The sequence below is a fragment of the Charadrius vociferus genome, unplaced genomic scaffold, assembly GCF_000708025.1.
Source record: "Charadrius vociferus isolate BGI_N301 unplaced genomic scaffold, ASM70802v2 scaffold1215, whole genome shotgun sequence".
Classification (NCBI taxonomy): Eukaryota; Metazoa; Chordata; class Aves; order Charadriiformes; family Charadriidae; genus Charadrius; species Charadrius vociferus.
The window spans coordinates 43,998-51,780 of NW_009648537.1; the positions used below are offsets into that span (position 1 = coordinate 43,998).

The 7,783-nt window shown below is 60.9% G+C and overlaps 1 protein-coding gene across 1 annotated transcript in view; it reads left to right on the forward strand.

The window, feature by feature from the left end:
- Nucleotides 1-4,032: 4,032 nt before the first annotated feature.
- SBF1 (SET binding factor 1) overlaps nucleotides 4,033-7,783 on the forward strand; it is a 54,038-nt gene continuing 50,287 nt past the window's right edge. Inside the window, exon 1 of the mRNA XM_009885860.1 lies at nucleotides 4,033-4,110. The gene's annotated coding sequence lies outside the window, so the exon portion shown is untranslated. The remainder of the gene's footprint in view (nucleotides 4,111-7,783) is intronic.

Below are 7,783 nucleotides of genomic sequence, written 5' to 3' on the forward strand. Positions count from 1 at the left end.
GGAGCCCCCCACAGCCTCCCGCACCTCGCTCCGCGCATCCCTCCCTTCCCGACGCCGTCTCAGCCCTTTGTCACAGCAGCTCGATGTGGTGGGGTTGTTTTTTAATCCCGGCCGTCCTGCGTAGTCAGGTGCTGGTTTGGATTAAGTACAGCCTGCGTGTTTAGCGTGAGAATCTCTCGCACGGGGCTTCTCTAGAGAGCGTCCTTGTTCTCCCCCCGACGCCGTGCAATGCCCCGTTTCTCGCTGGGCGGCGCTTGGCAGCCCTGTTCCCGTGTCCTCCTGCCCGCGGCCACCACCTGGCTCCGCAGGCAGGACGGAGCGTTGCGGAGGGATGTGTTGGCAGCTTAGTCAGACCGTAACGCCGGTTGATGCAATAGCTCCCGCTTCTTGCGGGGTGGTTGCCCAACCACCGTTTGAGACCGCTCGCGGCCCTGCCAGGGTTACGTGGATGGCTGCTCGCCCCAAGAGCACCATGGGCGACCTGCTCCCTCCTGCAGGGCTGGTGCCTGATTGGCATCTGACGGAGCAGGCTTGCAGGCATGGTTTGGGTGTGTTGCGTCGCTCACCGCAGTCGGAAGCCTCAGGTCCCCTTGCAGGTTGAGTTTCATGGCTTTGGGCCTTGTGGGTTAATACTGTTTTGCAGGAAGCCGCCTCCGTGACTATGGTGAGTGCTTTGTAGCATGAAGTATTTTGTCATGCTTTAGAACAGCTAAACTTTAAAAATAATTTCTGCTTTGAGGATACCGAGCAGCTCTTGGACGCCTCTGCTAAGGACGCTTCAAAGCAATGCTGAATCACAGAATGGCAGAATCTCCTAGATTGGGAAAGACCTGTAAGATCATCGAGTCCAATCCTTAACCTGAGACTGACAACCCACCACTAAACCGTGTCGCTGAGCACAGTCCCTCCAGGGACGGGGACTCCACCACTGCCCTGGGTAACGCGTCCCAACGCCTGATGACCCTTTCAGTAAAGGAATTCTTCCAAATATCCAATCTAAACTTCCCCTGGTGCAACGTGAAGCCGTTTCCTCTTGAAGCTGAGGTCCGTCTCCCTGTGCCTGGGGTGAGCTGCCGAAAGATCCTGTGTTTGGAACGTTCCCTGCTCTCTCCCGGCAGAGCGGGACACCCCTCAGCCTCCGTGCGGGCAGCGGGGGGGAGGAAGGCTGAACCACCTCTTGCTCCTGAGCTGAGGACTCGCGAGCTTTGTGTTCCCCGTGTATCATAGCGAATTTTCGAGGTTCGGGGGTGTGGGAGGCATGTCTGAACCTGCAGGAGAGCTGGTTTCTTGAGACTGACTGTACTGGTTGTACCGCGCTGCTCGGTGAAACACCCTCCCGTGCTGTCAGCAACCTGGGAGCAGAGGGCTTCAGGTGTGAGCGTGGGAAAAGGCTGTGTTCCAAACAAGGTCCTTTTGCCTAAACAACACGTGAAAATTCACTTCTCCTGCGACTCCGCCATCGCGGCAGGCTCCGCAGGGAAGGCCTGTCTCCCGCAGCGGCTGGAGACGCTGCTGCACGCTTGGGTTCCTCGTTGGTCGGCTGGGTGAGTTGGCCAGGGGAGGTGGACACCTCTCTGCGGGGGACTGGAGACGCTCTGGAAACGTGGCACGGGGTCCCGGGAGATGGGTCCTGGCTTAGCCTTTCTCCAGGACGTTCCCCCCAAGCTCCTCTTGTCACCTAAGAGATACCGAGAGCGAGGGAAGCGGAGAGGAGCCTCTCGCTTGGCCATGACCCTGCCGGACCGAGAACCGGCTGTTCCCGGAGAGCGTCGCCGGCGGGCCAGCCCTCACCGCCGCTGGCCTGCCCGAGAGTTAAGGTCATCTGGTTGTGTTGTGTCAGCTGAGTGTTTAACTTTTTGTTTATTTAGAATTTCCTGTATTATGATAACATCTCATAAACTTCCAAATATAGCTTAACGCTAATTTAGACCGTAACAGGCTGCCCCGGGAACAGGGACCAGGTGTCACCTTAAGTCGTGCCGGCCTTTTTGCAGCGCAGCGGCAGGAGGAGGCAGGAAGGAAGACGCGAAGCGAAGCAGCTGCGTTAATGCCGACGTCCGCAGGCACACGTGCTTTCCCAGGCATCTCGGCTGGGGACGGCAGAAGAATCGTCGGGGCTGGTCCCGCTCCCCTCCGCAGGAAGGGCCGTGCTGATCGGACAGCCTGATACGGCCGGCGAGCGGCGTGGACGCTGCCTGTGTTCGATGATGGGGAGTAGGGAGGCGAGGATGAGGCCGCCTAAGGAGTAGCTGAGCAGAGCGCCTGGCCGGCCAGGATCTGTAAATGGGGCTGCTGGTTAATGCCAGTCGCGAAAATCAGGACGTACCCAGCCCACAGGCTGCTAAATAACACTGTAGCTCTGAGAAAACCCAGGGGGTCAAGTCTCCCCCTGCTCTGAACAACTCCTGGAGTGGTTTTTACGTTTGTGTTGAGGATGATGTTGTACCTCCTTCCCTCGCGACCAGAGGAGTGTGGGCGAAGACACGTGCGCTCGCGGCAAGGCTGCTGGAGCGAGCCGTCGTGGGGGGCGCGGGACCGAGAGCGCTCGCTGGGGACGGGCCGTCGGAGGGCTGTAATTCTGGCCTCTGTGTCTAAAAGGGTTTTTCCTGTCTGTGAAGCTTGAGCCGGGTCATTTGCGCTCGGGGGCGGCAAGTCTTACTCGACGCGTTTGGCCTGAGCGCCTTGCAGCCACCGATGCTGGCAGCGGCGCGTGGGACCTGGCCGGGGGGACGTGGTGTCTGAGCGCGGGGGGGAGATTTGGTTAACCTGACGCTCGACGCTGTTTTCTTCACAGCTTGGCACTGACCTTTCCATTTTGGTCCTCAGACTATAAATGGCATCTTTTCTGATGCCACCTTCTGCTAAATTCGGCTGCGGCTGGCTGGTGGTAAGTGGAGCGGTGAAAACAGGGTTGGGTGCTGAAAATAGTCCTTCGGTGGTGCACGTCTTCTGGTGAGGCTCCTCCTGGTACCTGGCCCCGTCGGCGGTCCCAGCGCCGAAATCTGGCTGTGCCGGAGGGAGGCCGGCGGCGCTCGTGCTCCCAAAGGCAGCAGGCGTTACTGTGAGGGACGAGAGAGGCGGGCGTCCCCCGGGACGACGCAGGTCTGCGAGGGACTGAGGTGGTCCGGCTGCACAGGGCCTGCCCGCCGTCGGGGCTGCGCCTCCCCCGTGGTCGGAGCAAAATCCTTCTCAGGATTTCCGATTCCCAGATTCCAGCTTGATCCACCGGAGCGGGCTTTTATCCTGAGCAGCTTGGTGGCTGAAAGGACGTGGCCAGCGTGGAAGCGCTTCCCCAGCCGTGCTGGCTCCGCGAACGCGGCAGGAGCTGCCCGGGTTTCAGCAGCGGCTTAGCCGTCGCTTCAGGCTGTCCCGAAAGCCGGCTGCCACCAGCCGAGCTGGCCGCTCCCCGGCGTGCCGGTTTCTGTGCTCGCCTGGCCAGCTAGATCAGGGCACGGTGTGGGGGAAGAGCAGGTTTTTTTTAATTTGGGGTGGTGTGGGTGGGTGGGCAGGCGTGGGTGGGAGCACTCCCCCCAGCAGCGGGGCAGCCTCCGGGTGCCGTAAAGCCACGGGGAAACAGCGGCTCCAGGGGAACCCGAAAGTAAAACGGAGCAGAATGATGCCATTGTTCGAGGAAAATGTCAAGTGCCAGGTTGTAGATAAAGAGCAGTGACTTACGGTTCAAAATCTGCGTGTATGATCTTGTGTTAGCGACACAAGGAAGGAAACTTAAACTTGACCAGAGATCCGCCGCACTTCTGCTTTGCCTTTTACGCACCTTTAGATAACGAGTTTGTCAGCTGTTTGCTCAGGCCTCTCTTAAAATCGCTGCTTTTCCCTGCGGGAGGGGCGGTGCTGCCCTACGGCTGTGTTTGTGGAAGGGGCCGGGGTCTCCTCTGTGCCGCCCGTGTCCGGCTGACGCAGTGCCGGAGCATCCCGCTGCTGCTCCCAGCCGGGCGTTACCGGAGGCTGAAGCGCCGGGTGGGTACCTGCTGCCGGCCCTCTAATCCCCCTCTTGTCTCCGCAGGGAGTGGGGATGGACAGGGACAGATACTCCAGCGTTTCCCGGAGAAGGACTGGGAGGACAACCCCTTTCCCCAAGGCATCGAGCTGGTGAGTGTGCCGTCCCTCGGGATGGGGACCCCGGGGAAGCGTGACCGGCGTGCGGGACAGTGACACCGTGGCATCGCGTGCAGCGTCTCAACTGGGCGCTGCGGGGTCTGACCGGGGGAGCCCACGAGAGAGGGGTTCCCCCCTGCCCCCCAACACAGCTCCAGCTCCGGAAAACCGCGGGGTCCATCGTTCTGCCTCCCAGCTGGGCCATGGCAGAGCCGTTCCCTGCTGCGTGCCCTGCCTGAGGCCGACTCCTCTCCTGGCCGCTTTGCTCCCCCTCCTGCTCTGGGATCAGCTGCTGGGGATGCTGGAACGCTTCCTGGAGGAGCCGCGCGGATGCGGCGTCAGTATAAATAGCCCCGTCACAACCGGTGGGGCTCTGCCACTGCCGGGCCTCTCCCAAACGCTCGGCCGAGCAAACGGCTCTCCTCCTGGGGCTGGCGGGGTCTGCTCTCCCTGCGGCAGGTCTGGGTGTGCTCCGTGCGCACGCGCCCAGCGAGGAGGGCTGCTGGCCCTGCATCCCTCCCCCAGCCTCCGGACGCATTCGCCTGTCCTTTGAGGTGGCCATCGCTGCTGGGTCGTACCCGTACACACTGACACACTCAGTCGAATTTGGCACCGCGTGGGTTCTTCACAAACCGGCGTTTAACTAATCAAGGATAACAGCATTGTTCTCCTCGGTTGCTAAATTCGACTGGAAGTTCTTCTCAGACCCTTCCCAGCTGCGTTGGTGCTGCTGAGGAGCTCAGAAGGAGAGGAGCTGGTGCTCCGCTGGCAGCCAAAGCGAGCGGGTTGGGCTGCGGTTGTCCAGACCCCTTTTCACCCCGAAACTGAGCCCCCTTCTAAACCGCTGTCCTCCTCCTCCTCCTCCCTGCAGTTCTCCTCCGTTTCCAGTTAAAGTACAGTGGAGTTCAAGAGGGACAGGGAACTGCTGGAGAGAGTCCAGCGAAGGGCAACCAAGATGATGGAGGGATTGGAGCATCTCCCGTACGAGGAAAGGCTGAGAGCGCTGGGACTCTTTAGCCTGGAGAGGAGAAGGCTGAGGGGAGACCTGATTATTGCTGACAAATATCTAAGGGGTGGGTTGGAGGAGGATGGAGCCAAACTCTTCTCGGTGGTTCCCAGTGACAGGACGAGGGGCAGTGGGCACAAGTTGGGACAGAGGAAGTTCCCTTCCAACAGAGGGAAGAACTTCTTTAGGGTTGGGGTGACAGAGCAGTGGCAGAGGCTGCCCAGGGGGTGGGGGAGTCCCTTCTCTGGAGATTGTCAAGACCCGCCTGGATGCGGTCCTGAGCGATGTGCTCTGGGCAGTCCTGCTTTAGCAGGGGAGTGGGGTGGGTGAGCTCTAGAGGGCCCTTCCAGCTCTGAAGATTCTGAGTGCAAAACCCGGAGAGAGATGAGGCGTTAGAGGTTCCTTCACTGCCATTCCAAGACTCGTGGTGCTGGCACTGTCCTCACCCCCCTCCCTCAGGCATCACAAGTACCTTCCCTGTGCTGGGAGGTGTCGGCGCCTGCGGGGCCGGCTTTGCTGAGGCCGTGGCCTTGGGAGCTCGTTTCCTTAGAGCAGCAGTGTCACGGGTACTCGGGGTTCCACGGGTTGGGAACCCGTCCACGTGCAGGCTCTGGGTAGCTGAGATGGGTGGTGGCCCAGCCGGTGTCTCGGTCCATGGCCTGGGCAAGTTCCCTGCACTATTTAATGCTCATTTTCGGAGCAGTGGATCTGTGACCACCCCTCTTCGCCCGCTGGACTCCGTTCTGCCCTCGGCTGCCCTCCCACGTTTTGTGGCCTCGTCTGGACCAGCGGTCGTCTCCACCTTTGCGTGTGCTGGTGCCGGAGAACTTCCACATGAGCTGTTGGGGGCTGAGCAGGACACCCCGTGTCGTGTGCCCTCCAAAGCTCTCGTGTCACACTTAACCAAAAACCGTGGGGCTCTGCTGGCGCTTGCAGAGGAGAGCTGCCGCCGTGCTCCCCTCTCCCGGTCGGGAGCAACCGGCTTGTGGGGCAGAGGGCGTCGGAGCTGGACGCATCTCTGATCCCCGTCCTCGTCCCTCTGCCCTGTCCTGGGCACTTGGCTTCGGCAGTGACCGCTGCAGCCGCCGAATCGTGCCGCGTGGCCGGTCGCCGGGATCAGCGGCCGTGGCCGTCTCCCCTTCCTATCGCGTGCTCACCGTAACTCCAGCGCAATTTCGGACTTTTACGTGCTATTTTGTCTGAGGCAAAAGTATATATTATTTTTCTGGTTAGTGTTTCCTGGTTGTCTGCAGGGGACTTGGGAACTGTCCCAAGAAAGAGGAAAGCTGCTTTTTTCCCAAGGGTCAAACTGTCCGGCCAAAAAATCCCTGGAATCTAAACAATCGGAGCCCCGTCCTGTGGGGGGCAGAGGGTGGCTCCGAGGCTTCCCGCAAGCTGTCAGGAGTTGTCCTGGGTGACCGGCACGTAGGGCTGAAACTGAGGCAGCTTCCGAAAATCAGACGGAGCCCGCTCGGGGGATTTTTGGGTTGTATGTTACGTTGCAGTCACTGCTGTGTTTCTTTTTAACAGCTTTTTGGGGGGAGAAGGTTTTCTGGCGTGCGCAGGGAGCAGGAATTCGTAGCTTCTGCCCTTGCGCGCTGTCTGACAGCGTTTCCAAACAGAAATACCTCATTTTAATGGATGGAAGTTCCTCTGGAGAGAGACATGGGATGTGAACGTCTCTCCTCTGTTGCAGCATCCTCCCGTCCGGCCGCCCTCGAGCCCCCGGTGGGACGCGCTGGCCGCCCTCGCCAGCCTGCTGCGGGCAGCCGGGGGGAGCAGCATCTCCAGCGCCGGGGGCAGCCGGGAGAACCGGGGTGTCAGTGCGGGTGAAACCGCGGCAGGGAGCCCCGCTTCGGGCTGCGACTGACGCTCTGCCTTCCGAGGGTCGCTGCCTGCAGCGCCCGCGTGGTGCCGAGCGAGGGGTGTGTTACGGGAACGGGGATTCCCACATCGTGTGCTGCGCCGTGGGTTCCTTCTGCTCCGGCCAGGGTCAGTGCGATCCCTTCTTCTCATCCCACCTTACGTCCTTCTCTACCGCGATCCCACAGGTCTGCTTAACGCAGCACGGCCTTTCCCTTGTCTTAAGGCTGCTCGTGGATGGTTGTGGCATGCTGCAGACTGTGGTGTTGTTCCTGCTGGGTACATCCGACCCTCCGGACACGTCTCGCCTCTGCCAGCACGCACCGGCACCCCAGCCAGCGTGTGCCGGCTTCCCTGCTGGTGCCTGGGCACTGGAGAGCGTTACGGCTTCTGCCATTCTCTGAGATCAAACAGCGAGATCCTTTTGTTTTCCGCCCCGCGGGTAGTTGCCTGCGTGTTTGCAGCTTCGGTCTCCTCGCCTGGTGAAGGTGAGCAGGGGTTTGTGCCGGGTTTGCTCCTGGGTGCCGGGAGCGCTTGGGCAGAGGTGCCCAAAGCAGAACGCCGTGTCCGGGCTCTGGCCGGGGGCTCGGTGGGGCAGGGTCCGCAGGCCCTGGGGGGGTCTCCGCTTCCAGGGGATGGCAACGCACTCTGCCGCTCGCAGAAGAGCCTTCCTTTGTTGCTTTGTGTTTGTAGGGTGGTGGTAGCTGAGCAGAGCCTCTTCTGGTGCTTCTGTCCTGAGTGGGGCAGCCGACGGCCGAGTCCACCCAGACGGCTGCTGGTTCGGCAGGGCTCGGGCGA